The sequence below is a fragment of the Equus asinus genome, unplaced genomic scaffold (genome assembly GCF_041296235.1).
Source record: "Equus asinus isolate D_3611 breed Donkey unplaced genomic scaffold, EquAss-T2T_v2 contig_1, whole genome shotgun sequence".
NCBI classification, from domain to species: Eukaryota; Metazoa; Chordata; class Mammalia; order Perissodactyla; family Equidae; genus Equus; species Equus asinus.
In genome coordinates, this window is record NW_027224738.1 from 1,169,428 (window position 1) to 1,182,979 (window position 13,552).

General features: G+C 36.7%; 1 long non-coding RNA gene and 1 pseudogene across 1 annotated transcript in view; one reads left to right on the forward strand and one right to left on the reverse strand.

Annotated features, from left to right (window-relative positions):
- LOC139042828 (centromere-associated protein E-like) overlaps positions 1–13,552 on the forward strand; it is an 84,464-nt pseudogene that overhangs the window by 40,151 nt on the left and 30,761 nt on the right.
- Positions 1–13,552, reverse strand: part of LOC139042829 (uncharacterized) — a 54,638-nt gene that overhangs the window by 3,714 nt on the left and 37,372 nt on the right. The gene's annotated exons all lie outside the window — the stretch shown is intronic.

Here is a 13,552-nt window from a genome sequence, read left to right on the forward strand (position 1 = left end):
GCTTAAACAACAGAAATTTACTTTTTCCCAGTTGTAGAAGCTAGAGGTCCAAGGTTAAGGAGCTAGAAAATTCAGTTTCTTGTGAGCCCTCTTCCTATCATGCAGATGGCACCTCTCCTCACATGGCCCTTCTGTGTGTGAGCCGAGAGAGCTCTGGTTCTCTTCTGCTTCTGGAGTGGACACCAGTTCTATGGGGTTAGGGCCCCAGCCATATGATCTCATTTAACCCTAATTACTCTCCTTAAAGGCCCTCTCTCCAAATACAGTCATTTTGGGGCTTAGAGCTTCAACATGTGGATTTTGGGAGGACATAATTCAGTCCATAACGGGATTGCCTGTAATTTTATATAACTGATTTATTTACAATGCATTTCTACTTTTCAAAAATGCCTTTTATATGTCAGAATTTTTTATACTATTTTTCATTGTTATTATACTTAATACTATTTAATCCAGAATAATTACTACTGGGAATTTAAAACGTTCACCAATAGGAGAATGGTGAAATAATCTTTCATACATCCATAGCTTGGAGTAGTAGTCATTCATATATATATATATATATATATGTATAAATTTATTTTTGTTTGTTTTGTATCTTTAATTGTGGTAAAATATACATAGCATAAAATTTACCATCTTTATCATTTTTAAGCAAACAGTTCAGTAGTGTTAGGTACGTTCACGTTGTTGTGCCACCAATCTCCAGAATTCTTTTTATCTTGTGAAGCTGAAACTCTATACCCACTAAACAATTCCTCATTCCCTCCCTCCTCTAGCCCCTAGCAACCACTTTTCCACTTTCTATCTCTCTTAATTTGGCTACTCTAGGTACCTCACATAAGCGGAATCATGCAGTATGTTGTCTTTTTTTGACTGGCTTATTTCATTTAGCATAGCGTCCTCAAGGTTCCTCTATGTTGCAGCATACATCAGAAATTCCTTCCTTTTTAGGGCTGAATAATATTCCATTGTATGTATATACTACATTTTGTTTAACCATTCACCCATTAATGGGCACTGAAGATTGCTTTCACCTTTTTGCTGTTGGGAATAATGCTGCTATGAACATGGTGTACAAATATCTCTCTGAGACCCTGCTTTCAATTCTTTTGGATGTCAGATTTACTGGATCATATTTTTTATCTTTTGAGGAACTGTCATACTGTTTTCCATCATGGCTGTACCATTTTACATTCCCACCAGCAGTGCATAAGGGTTCCAATTTCTCCAAGTTCTCACCAACACGTATTATTTTCTCCTTTTTTCACAGTAGCTATCCTAATAAGTGTGAGATGATATCTCATTGTGGTTTTTATTTGCATTTCCCTAATGACTAGTAATGTTGAGCATCTTTTCATGTGCTTGTAGGCTATTTGTATATCTTTACAGAAATGTCTGTTCAAGTCTTTACTCATTTTTAAATTGGATTGTTTGGTTTTTGTTGTTGAATTTTAGACATTCTTTATATAGTCTGGATATTAACCCTTTATCAATTGTGTGACTTGCATATATTTTCTCCCATTCCTAGGTTGCCTTTTCACTCTGTTGATTGTGTCCTTTGGTGCACAGAAATTTGTAGTTTTTATGTAGTCCAGTTTATCTCTTTTTGCTTTTGTTGTCTGTGCTTTTGGTGTCATATCCAAGAAATCATTGGCAAGATCCACTTTATGAAGTTTTTCTCCCATGTTTTCTTCTAAGCATCTTACAGTTTTAGTTCTTATGGTTAGGTCTTTGATCTACTTTGAGTTAACTTTTCTATATGATGTAAAGTAAGGGCCCAACTTCTTTCTTCTGCATGAGATATCCAGTTTTCCCAACACCATTTGTTGAAGATACCATCCTTTATGATTGAATGGTCTTGACATCCTTGTTAAAGATCATTTGACCATATGCAAAGGTTTATTTCTGGGCTCTGTTTTCTATTTCATTGGTCTATATATCTGTCTTTATGCCAGTACTGAGCTGTTTTGATTACTATAACTTTGTAGTAAGTTTTGAAATCAGGGTGTGTGAGACCCTCAGCTCTGTTCTTTTTTCAAGATTGTTTTGCCTGTTTGGAGTCCCTTGAGATTCCATATGAATTTCAGGGTGGATTTTTCTATTTCTGCAAAACACTATTAGGATTTTATAGGGATTGCATTAAATTTGTAGATCGCTTTGGGTAGCATTGACTTCTTAACAATATTAAGTCTTCCAATCTGTGAACATGAGACGTCTTTCCATTTATTTGTGTCTTTAATGTATTTCAGATACATTTTGTAGTTTTCATTGTACAAGCCTTTGCCATCTTGGTTAAGTTTATTCCTTAATATTTTATTCTTTTTGATGCTTTTGTAAATGGATTGTTTTCTCTATTTCCTTTTTTAATTGTTTATTGTTAATGTATAGAAATGTAATAGAGTTTTGTATAGTCATGGAATTTCTTTAAAGTAGACATTATCTACAATTGGAAAATTTCCAGGATACATTATTAAATAAAAACAGATACATACTAAAGAACAATTCAGTAAGATCCAACTTATGTAAAGAAACCTCTATATACCTTTATATACTATTACTCTATATAATGAGCTTCTTTTTTCCCATTTACTCTGGGGTACAATATTCCTGCCTTGGAAAAGGAGCTTTCTCTTCCTCTCTCCCTATGCTTCAGTCATTCTTTCCTAGAAAGCATTTTCACTTGCTCTGTATCTTGTATTCTCAGTTTATCTATATTTTGGGTCAACTATGGGCCAAAGGCACTTGACCTTGATTTAAAATTTATGACTTCCACTTTTATAAGGGGAAAGGTTTTTCAATAGTTTTTTGAAAATAAATGCACAGTCAGTAGCCGCTTTTAAACAAATGCAAAATGCAGTCACAGGGCCCCATGAGAAGGAGCAGTAGAGGCGGAGTGAGGGAAAAGGAGAGTTACACTCACCGGACCAGCCAGTCTGTGGTATTAAGTTCATGCTGGAATCATCTGTGTTGATAAAAGGGTCTAACTGGAAATTCTCCTGGGCCATTCTGTTCATCAGGGTTTCTGAAATCTGGGATGCAATGCTGAGGTGAGCTTGGTCTTGTGAAATCGTGTTCATGCTGGAATCACCCATGAGGATAAAGCAGTGGGTCTAGGGATTTCCAGATAAATCTGTTTATCAGAGCACCAGAGGGCAGCCTATGATAGCCTAGTAGGTCTATCATGAAGCCTCTAGGAGTGCCCGTTTTCAATCCTGCTTGATGTGTCTCTCTCTGGAAATGAGTTTCTCTAGTGTGTCTCAACAGAAATTTTAAACTTTGTGATTAGTAGGCTTATTCTCATATAAAGGACACAATTTTTTTCCTTATTTAATAATTAGACCTATTAGATTTGCTCATAACCATGGTAGCTGGAATACTTTCTAGGCTGAGTTCAGTTTTGCACTTTGTCTCAATCTGCTTTGTTTTGTGTACATTTCCATATTTAGGAGTAAAGATGCAAGATTCTGAATTATAGTAGCTGACTGACTAATCCCAAAGACTCTGTGTTCCTGCCTTAATTTCTCCTGTAGTTGTAGTTAGCTCTCTGCTCATCCTTGTAGAAGCTCATGCAGATTGCCAAAAAGAAGGGGCTAACCAAATGAAATATGGTTTGTCTGTATCCACTCTAGAGAATTGAGCAACTACTAAAAATTATAATTTGGAGATTATGTAACAGCATGGGAAAATGCATATCATCTAATCTAAGTGGGAAAGAAAAACTAAAAAGGATCTTATATGTAAAGTAGTCATAATTGCAATGTTAAAAAAATTCTTTTAATAGAAGAAACTCTGGAAGGAAATATTCCCAAATTCTAATAGTGGTTGTGTGAAGTTGGTGTCATTGGATGATTTTTTTTCTTGTTCTTTTTTTTCTAATTAAATATAGATTATTACAAAAACTTTTTAAACATCTGTGACCAATATTCAGCTGAGTGTTTTTACTGGGCTAGTATAGGATTATATGGTGATACCCTAATTTCATACTGGTAACATCAATCTTTGTCTCCTTTTACCAAGGAGTCCATGTATCAGGTTACCTTTGGTTAAGACTTATTTATGGATAAATGGATTTATATAACATGCTTTTCTCAAGCAGTATATGAAAAATATGAAAAGGTGAATTATGCTACTATAATATGAAATATGTTTCTAACAAAACTCTTTTGCCCTCTTATCTATAATAAAACTCTGAAAATAAAGATTTGTTAGTAGTAGGGCATAAGTTATGGTTTCCAGCTTTTGAAGGAAAGAAATAAAGAGGGAGAGTTTAAGCTGGCTTACTCCTTCATAAAGTCAGGTTAACCCATCATACATGAAGATAGTTGTGAATTATCTATAGCTGTCCACATAGCTCTTACCAGTGAACAGGCACAAGAGCACGAGCTCTGGAACCAGACCACTTGGATTCAAAGCCTGATAACTTCTCTGAGTGACCTTGGGCAAGTGACCTACACTCTCTGGGATTCAGTTTCCTTGCCTGTCAAATGGAGATAGTAATAGTGCCTACCTTGTAAGGTTATGGGGAAGATTAAATGTGTCACTATGTGAAAATAGTGCCTGGTACATAATAAGTAATAGAAGTTTGGCTATTTTTATTATTAAAACTGTTACTAAGAAATTCTTCTCTAATGTATTAATATTTTAGATGGTTGGCATAGATAAAAAGCAGAGTTTGGAAGCCAAAAAAACCCAAGTGCTGATTGCAGATGTTGATAATGAGCTAACTGAACAACAGAGAAAGATATTTTCTTTAATACAGGAGAAAACAGCACTGCGACAAATGTTAGAGAGGGTTACTGCAGAAAAGGAGCAACTGAAGACTGACCTGAGGGACAGTATTGGAATGGTGAGATTCAGCAATGTGTTTTTGTCTTTGTATGTTTTAGATTTTTACAACTTTATTGAGGTATAATTTACATGCAATAAATGTATCTGATGTGAGTGTCCAGTGTGATGACTTTTGACAAATGTCTCTACTTGTGTTCTCTCCACCCCAGCAAGTTCCCTCCCACCTCCACCCAGGCAATCCTGATCTCATCCTCTGCCCCACATAGTCACTGTCCTGATGTTTTCCACCTCAGCTCACTGTCTCTTCTAGAACTTCACACAAATAGAATCACACTGCATGTGCTCTTTTGTCTCACTTCTTTCTACACTCCTTTTTACTGCTTGGTAGTCTTCCAGTGTATGAATAGGCCACAATTTGTTTAGCCTTTCTCCTATATTGATGGAAATTTGAGTTATCTCTACTATTTGGGTATTTTGAATAAAGCTGCTATAAACATTCTCATACAAATGTTTTTATGAACATATATTTTTTATTTCTCTAGAGTATGGATCTAAGTGAAATAGCTGGGTCATAGGGAGATGTATGTTTAGCTTGGTAAGAATTTACTAGGCTGATTTCCAAAGTATAGTTGCACCGTTTTACATTCTCATCAGCACATTAAGAGAATTCTGATGGCTCCACATCCCCACCAACACTTCATATTATTGGTGTTTTTAATTTTAGCCATTTCTATTGGGTGTAACCTTGTTTTGATTTGCCTTTCCCTAATGACTAAAGATGTTGAGCATCTTTTTATGTGCTTATTGTGTATCTTTCTATAAACTGTTCTCTCAGTGATGTGTTGTATAGATTTCAATGTACAGATCTTGGACATATTTTGTTAATTGGTTCCTAAGTGTTTCTATTTTATTTATGCTGTTGTAATTTTTCTTAAATTTCATGTTTAATTGTTGTTAATGTTTGCCAATATTTTCAAACCTACTTTAGTTTTTGTTTCTATATGTGGGGGCAATCTAATGTGTAATAGATTGAAATTAATATTTTCAGAAGTTTGCTATGGATCACAGTAGACCCTGACCTTTTGTGTAATTTTCCATGTTTCTTAGGATTGTCTGTTTGGTCAAAGAGCTGAATGTAAATAAGAGTACAGACAAAAGTTGTATTTTCTTCTCGGTATCTGTCTTGTAATGTTTTTTGGTCTTGATACTTGAGAATGTCACTCTTTAAGCATAATAACTAAGATTAGTCCAATTCATGCTAGCAAAGGACGGCTGCTGTTTTGAGCTTGCTCAAAATCAAAGCCATCCCAGCATATGAAAAGCCTATAACCTGCAGTCTCATCGTCTATCGATGAAAGCTTAGAAACAGTCTCTTTTGGCTTCAGGGTAGAAAACAAGCAAACCTCTTATGATGGAATACTAAATCCAGTTCTAATTCTCGTGGTAGGAATGTAAGTTGAGCAATAAAGAAACAGCATAAGAAAGCAGATTCTTGGCATTTACATGATCAAAATAGACTCACTTTCTTTTTAAGTTAGTCTTTTCCAATATAGTTTGCCATGATTTCTCCATTTTCAGGCTGAGGTAAATGCTGATTTTTACCTGATTTCCTAAATGTAAGCTAGTGTCATTTAATCTCAACTTTATAAAAATTCTAGACCATTGAAAACCAGGAAGAATTAAGAATTCTTAGAGGTGAACTTAAAAAGCAACAAGAGATAGTTGCACAAGAAAAGAACTGTACCATAAAGAAAGAGAAAGAGCTTTCTAGGACCTGTGAGAAACTGGCAGAAGTTGAAGAAAAGCTAAAGGAAAAGGTGAATTTTTAAAGTTATCTTCCTGGCCATATTTCCTGACTAAACTTTTTTTTTTGGTGGTAAATTTTGGTTCTAATAGACCTAAATTCCAGAAATAGAATGTACCTCCCAAATGAACAGCTCTCAATGCTAATATTTTGGACAGTTTGAACTCACACTAGGATCTTAGCTAACCTCTTTTGTGTGTATTATATTATCCTAGAGTCTTTCAATGAGAGGGGGCCTTGGTTCATCTAAACTACTCATGATGTATTCATTCATTCATCAAATATTTATTGAGCATTACCGTGGGCCAGGCACTGTTCTGGGCACTTGATATACATTAGTCAGTAAAACAAAGCTCCTGCCCTTATATAGAGCTATATTAGTCATTCTCTAAACTCTAAGATTTGTCACTATTACCATCTCTTAGATGTTTGCAAGTTCCTGAATTATTTCTTTTTTAGAAGTAAGGTGCTGTTGTAATATAATTGTGTAAGAGCTAAGACTGTTAGAACAATTGTACTGCTCTAGTAATTCTAAAATGGACCCACTGATATCTTTCTGTTTATCCTAAGAACAGTGCTACATGCATTATAAATAGCGTAGTGTTTCCATTGTGCTTCTGTGGAATGTTTTTTTCCTAATATATGTTCTCTTAATTCTCATCCCTTTCACTATAACCTAATTGAATTTACTAAAACCTCCTGTCTATTTCATACTCCTCCCAAAGAGGTGATATCAATAGGCTTATGTAAAAGTTAATGCCTCAGTGTTTGTGTGGGCCATCCCCTAAAGACCTTATTGGAACTAAAAATAAATTATCCAAAAAGGTTTTAAGAGATGAGGAATTACAGTTTATTTGCCAGGTACATCTATATATTTAGTCAGTCTCTTTTCTTTTTAAATTTTTCGCATTTTTACTTTGCCTCCTTGATTAACCAAGTGACACTATGTTAGTTTCTTAGGACTTCTGTGTCAAATTATCATAAACTTGCTGGCATAAAAACAATGGAAATTTATTCTGTCACATTTCTAGATTCTCGAATTCCAAAATCATGGTGTCGGAGGACCATGCTTCTTCTGAAGGCTCTAGAGAAGAGTCCTTCCTTGCCTCGTGCTATCCTTGGCTCCCGCTGTCTTCGATAGTCCTTGTTCTGTAGCTGCATCACTTCAATCTCTGTCTCCATCTTCACAGGATCTTCTCTGTGTCTCTGTGCGTCCTTTCCCGTCTCTTATGAGGACATTCTCATTGGATTTAGGGCCCAACCCTAGTCCAGTAGGGTATCTTCTCAATCCTTAACTAATTACATCTGCAAAAACCCTCTTTCCAAATCGGATCACATTGAGGTTCTGGGTAGACTTGAATTTTGGGTGGGACCCTCTTCAGCCCAGTACAGACACTATGCCTAGAAGCTGCTTTACTTTCAGTGCTGCTTGTCTGTTTCCACTAGGGTAGTGTGCAGAGCTGTGATAATGATTCTCTCAGTTTGGCAAAGTACATTTTACATAAGAATTTTAAGATAATATGGCAAAATGGTAATAATAAAAACTTTATTTCTTAAGAGCCAACAACTCCAAGAAAAACAGCAACAACTTCTTAGTGTACAAGAAGAGATGAGTAAGATGCAGGAAAAGATGAATGACGTGGAGAATATAAAGAATGAATTAAGGAACCGAGAATTAACGTTGGAACGTATGAAAATGGAGAGGCTAGAGTTGGCTCAGAAACTCCGTGAAAATTATGAGGACATAAAATCCATAACCAAAGAAAGAAATGATCTACAGAAATTACAAGAGTCCTTTGAAGTAGAGAGAGAGAAACTTAAAGAATACATAAGAAGAATTGAAGTTAAGGTCAGTTAGACCCTTTTCTTCATCTGTTGTGTTTCCTTAAAACTGAGCCAATTGGGAAGGGGGGCAGTGTTGAGATGATGTTGTTAAAATATTCTTTAAACTTCACATGCTAATAAAGGGTCTGGAAACAAAAGAAGAACTCAAAATTGCTCACATGCATCTAAAAGAACACCAAGAAACTATTGATGAACTAAGAAGAAATGTTTCTGAGAAGACAGCTCAAATAATAAATATTCAGAAGAACCTGGAAAAATCCAGTACTGAATTAGAAGAAGAGGTTTGTCTTTTCTTCCTTTCTTTCTCCTTTGAAGGAAAGATAAGCAGTAAGTAGTGACTGAAGTCTGGTTTATTGATTTACTGGATATTATTTGTTGAGTATCTGCTGTGGCAGACACATCCCTGGGTTATACAAGTAAAATGGCAACAAGGTGGACAAAATCTCTGTGATCATGGAGCTTACTCTGTAGTGGAAAGAGGTAACTGATAAATAAGCAACCAACTGAATGAGATCACTTGAGATGATGACAAATACTATGGAGAAAATGAAACACTGGGATAACTGGACCAACCTGTTAAAAGCCTATGTGCCAGACATTGAGACTATGGCTCTGAATAAGACATTGTTCTTTCTCCCCTAGTAAAAAAAATCCTTCAATTCCAGTATGTTAAATGCAGAAATATGACATGCAAACTTATGTGGTATCACTAATGATCATGGGAAAGGGGAACCAATCTATGCATAAAAAAATTGAGAAGTAGCATTGGAGCTCATTTGAGAATGAGAACCAGTCATTTATTGGTATATAATCTGTTCAACTATGACTTTTTTTCTCCTGTAGCATTTGGAAACTAGTATAGAAAAATGGAGAAGCATGCAACTGACCGAATTAACAATTTGTTGGGAAAGTGCAAGGATTAGTTCACTTTGGATGTAAGCTGGAGAAAAAGAAAACTATGACAATATGACTGGCAGAACAGTCATGAGTAGCTTTAGTAGGAATCAAAGGAAAATGAATAAATAGGAGTTTGTAATTGTAATAGGCCATGAGGGTTCAAGATCACTTTCATTGCTCTGGAAAGAAAAGTTATGATAATACTCTCCAGATAATAACTTTGGTATTTTATGAATCTCAAAAGATCCCAGTGCTTCATGAGGAACAGGAGCTACTTCTTAATGTGGAAGAAGTCAGTGATACTCAGGAAACGATGGATGAACTGAAGCTAGTGAAAGATGAGTCCAAAACCAAGGATTCAACAACACTGGCAAGCACGGAAACGGAAAGGCTCAGGCTGACTGAGAAACTCGTCAAAAGTCCTGAAGAAATAAAATCTCTAACTGAGGAAAGAGATAACCTTAAAATGGTAAAAGAAGCTCTTCAAGTTGAACAGGAACAGCTGAAAGAAGACTTTAGAGAAGCTTTGGCTAAAGTAAGTTTCATCCTTTCCTCCTATTTAAGTGTTTTATAAGAATCAAGTCTTTGGGAAAGGGGGCATTTGTGTTATAGTTATGTTACTACCAATTTTGTTTAAATGTCTCTTAATTATGAAGTGATTGGAAACAAAGCAACTAAAAATTGCTCATAAATGCTAAGAAACTATTGAAACTGAGAGAAAATGTTTCAGAGAAGACAGCTATTTTCTTAAATATTCAAAATTTTTTAGAAAAAGCAAGGCTAAATTATAGGAAAGGATAAAGCGAACAAAGCTATTTTCAACCCTTCTTTAAATCTATTCCTCCACATCTCGTAAAGCGCTACCTTCTTCCTCAAGGCTTCAGTCAGAAGTCTGGCTGTCATCCCTACTAGTGTCCGTTCCTCCTTGCTCACTCTCTAATCCAAGACCAAACCTTGTTGATTTTAAGGTGTGTTTGTGTGAAATCCTCTTTCCTCTCCACATGGCCAACACCCGAATCTGAGCCACTATTCTTTCTTTCCCTGGCTTTCTGCAATCTCCTCCTAACTGGTTCCCCACATTCATTCTTATTCTTCTCTAATTCATTCCCCATTCGGAACCCAAGTGATCTTTTCTTCTTAAAGCCGTTTAATAGCTTATTGTTACTCTTGAAACGAAGACCAGAATCCCTCATATGGCCTGTGAGGCCCTGGATCACAGACCTGGCTGGTCTCTGGCCTTATTTCAGCTCCCTCTCCTCCTGCTCAGATTCCTGCAACTCCAGTCTACTGCTCTTCCTCATCTCATGGCTTTCACATGTTCTGGTCTCCCTACGTGCAGTATTTCCATACCCTCCTTTGCCTAACCATGGCTCTCATCCTTCAGATCTCAGCTGAAGATTTCCATCCCCTAGGAAGTCCTTCCTCACCACTCACAGTGGGTTAGGTTTGTTCTTAATACCCTGGGAGAACCCAGCACATCTGTTTGGTAAGATTTGGCATAATGTCTTTCTCCCTAAAGTATAAGTCTCAAAAAAGCAGAGATCGTATAAGTCTCATTTACTATTTTATCTCCAGCCTCTAGTAGGGTACTGATAACACAGTGAGCCCTCAATAAATAAATGTTAAATATCTGAATGATGGAAGAGTAGAAAGATTGCTCTATAAATGAGCCATTGAATCCTGACTTAATTGTTTTAGAAAATATCCTGATTTCTTTTCCTCTAAAATAAAATAAAGTATCTTTGGATATCAATTGTGTTGTGATTCTCTTAAGATCCAAGAGGCTCAAGACAAACAAGAAGAGTCCTGCAATATGAAAGAAGAAGACAATGAGACTAAGAAAATAGTGAGTGAGATGGAGCAATTGAAGGAGCAACTCCAAGCCCGAGAGTCAGCACTACTAAGAACAGAGGTGGAAAAGCTCAGGTGGTCTGAGAGACTTCAGGACAGTCGCGATGACATGAACTCTGTAGCCAAGGAGAGAGATGACCAACAGAGGCTGCAAGAAGTTATTCTGTCAGAAAGTGACCAACTCAAAGGAAACAGAGAAATAATGGCTAAAGTAAGTCTCACCCTTTTCCCCATGTGTGTGGTTTTTAAATAGTTTGGGAGCAAATATTTTCCTAAAAACTAAACCTTTGGAAAAAGGAGTTAAAATGTCGTGGTTATAGTGTTTCTATACATTTCTTACAATTTCCTTTAATAATAAAGCACCTAGAAAGTGAAGAGGAACTTGGATTTGCTCGTGGTCACCTGAAAGAACAGGAGGAAACTATTGCTAAGCTGAGAGAGAATCTTTCAGAGAGAGGAACCGAACTGTCGACCTCTCAAAAGGAATTAGAAACAAACAATGAAGAATTACAGAAAAAGGTAAATTGGGGGTGAAGGAACAGTGGGAGAAAACCTGAGGAAGGTACCTAACTGAATTGCACAGGTTACTGTGTACATTCTCAATTGTTGTGGAAAGCATCCTGGGTTTTTTCCTTTAAAAAAAAATATATATATATGCATACAGAGGCCAGCCTGGTGGTTCAGCGGTTATGTTCTGTGGCATGTGTCCCACATATAAAGTAGAGGAAGATGGGCATGGATGTTAGCTCAGGGCCAGTGTTCCTCAGCAAAAAGAGGAGGATTGGTGGCAGATGTTAGCTCAGGGCTAATCTACCCCCCCAAAAAAATATATATATTATATACACACAGACACACACACACACACACACACACATAAACACACATGTTTTATGTATGTGTGTATTTTGGCTACTTAACTTATTTTATCATTATTTTAAGATCCAAGAGTTTCATGAGGAACAGGAACAGTTTATTAGCATCGAAGAAAACAGTGAGACTCAGGAAAAAATGAGTGAACTGGAACAATTAAAGGAGCAACTCAAAGCTGAAGAGTTGTCCCTACGAAGTATAGAAGGCGAGAGGCTTGAGTTGACTGAGAGACTTCAGGAAAGTCAAGAAGAAATAAAAGTTATAATGAAGGAAAGGGATGAACTGAAAAGGGTACAAGAGGCCCTTCAAATGGAGAGAGACCAACTCAAAGAAAACATTAAAGAAATTGTAGCTGAAGTAAGTTTCCTTCTTCTAACGTTTTTTGGATATAAAAATGGGGTTAAGGTGCTGACAAAGATGTTCACTATTAAGTTTTACTAATTTTCTTCTGATGATAAAGGGACAAAAAATGAAAGAGGAACTGAAAATTACTTATGTTCTTCTGAAGGAGTACCAAGAAACCATTAGTACAAGGAATGTTTCAGAGAAGACAGATCAAGGAGCAAATATTCAGAGAGATTTAGAAAATTCAGATGCTGAATTACAGGAAAAGGTAGGTCTTGTTTTGTTAAGTTGGGGAATGATGTCTGATTGTAGTGTACCTCAGATCCCTGTGGAAGAAAACAGTACATACAGTGGACTAAAATGTAAAAGTGATTACCTTTTTTTTTTTTTTTAAAGATTGGCACCTGAGCTAACATCTATTGTCAATCTTCTTTCCTTTTTTTTTCCCTCCTCCTTCTCCCCAAAGCCCCCCAGTACACCGTTGTATATTCTAGTTGTAGTAGGTCCTTCTGGTTGTGCTCTGTGGGACACCACCTCAGCATGGCTTGGTGAGTGGTGCCATGTCTGGGCCCAGGATCCGAACTGCTGCAACCCTGGGCTGCCGAAGCAGAGCATGCAAACTTACCCACTCAGCCATGGGGGCGGCCTCAAAAGTGATTACCTTAATGTAGTAACAATTGTCTTTTTCCTAAAGATCTCTGCCTGTGTCCTAACTTGTTTTATGATTTTCTCAGATTCAAGAACTTCAGGAAGAAGAATATCAGCTTCTTAAGATGAAAGTTGTCAGTGAGATTCAGGAAAAAATGTGTGAAATGGAATACTTGAAGAAGCAATCTGAGGCTCAAAAGTCAACTCTGGAAAATATAGAAATGGAGAACGTAAGGTTAACTCAGAGACTCCAAGAAAACCTTGAAGAAATGAGATGTGTTACAAAAGAAAGAGATGACCTTAGGAGTGTGGAGGAGACCCTCAAAGTAGAGAGAGACCAGCTCAAGGAAAACCTCAGAGAGACCATAACCAGAGTGAGTTACCATCTTTCCCCATATAGTAAATAGGACATTTTGTCCTACAAGAGCCGTGGGCAGTAGGGTTGGTGGGAGTGTAAAATTGGTCCAACGTTGGGGAAAGCTGGAGGGGGCACATTTGGTA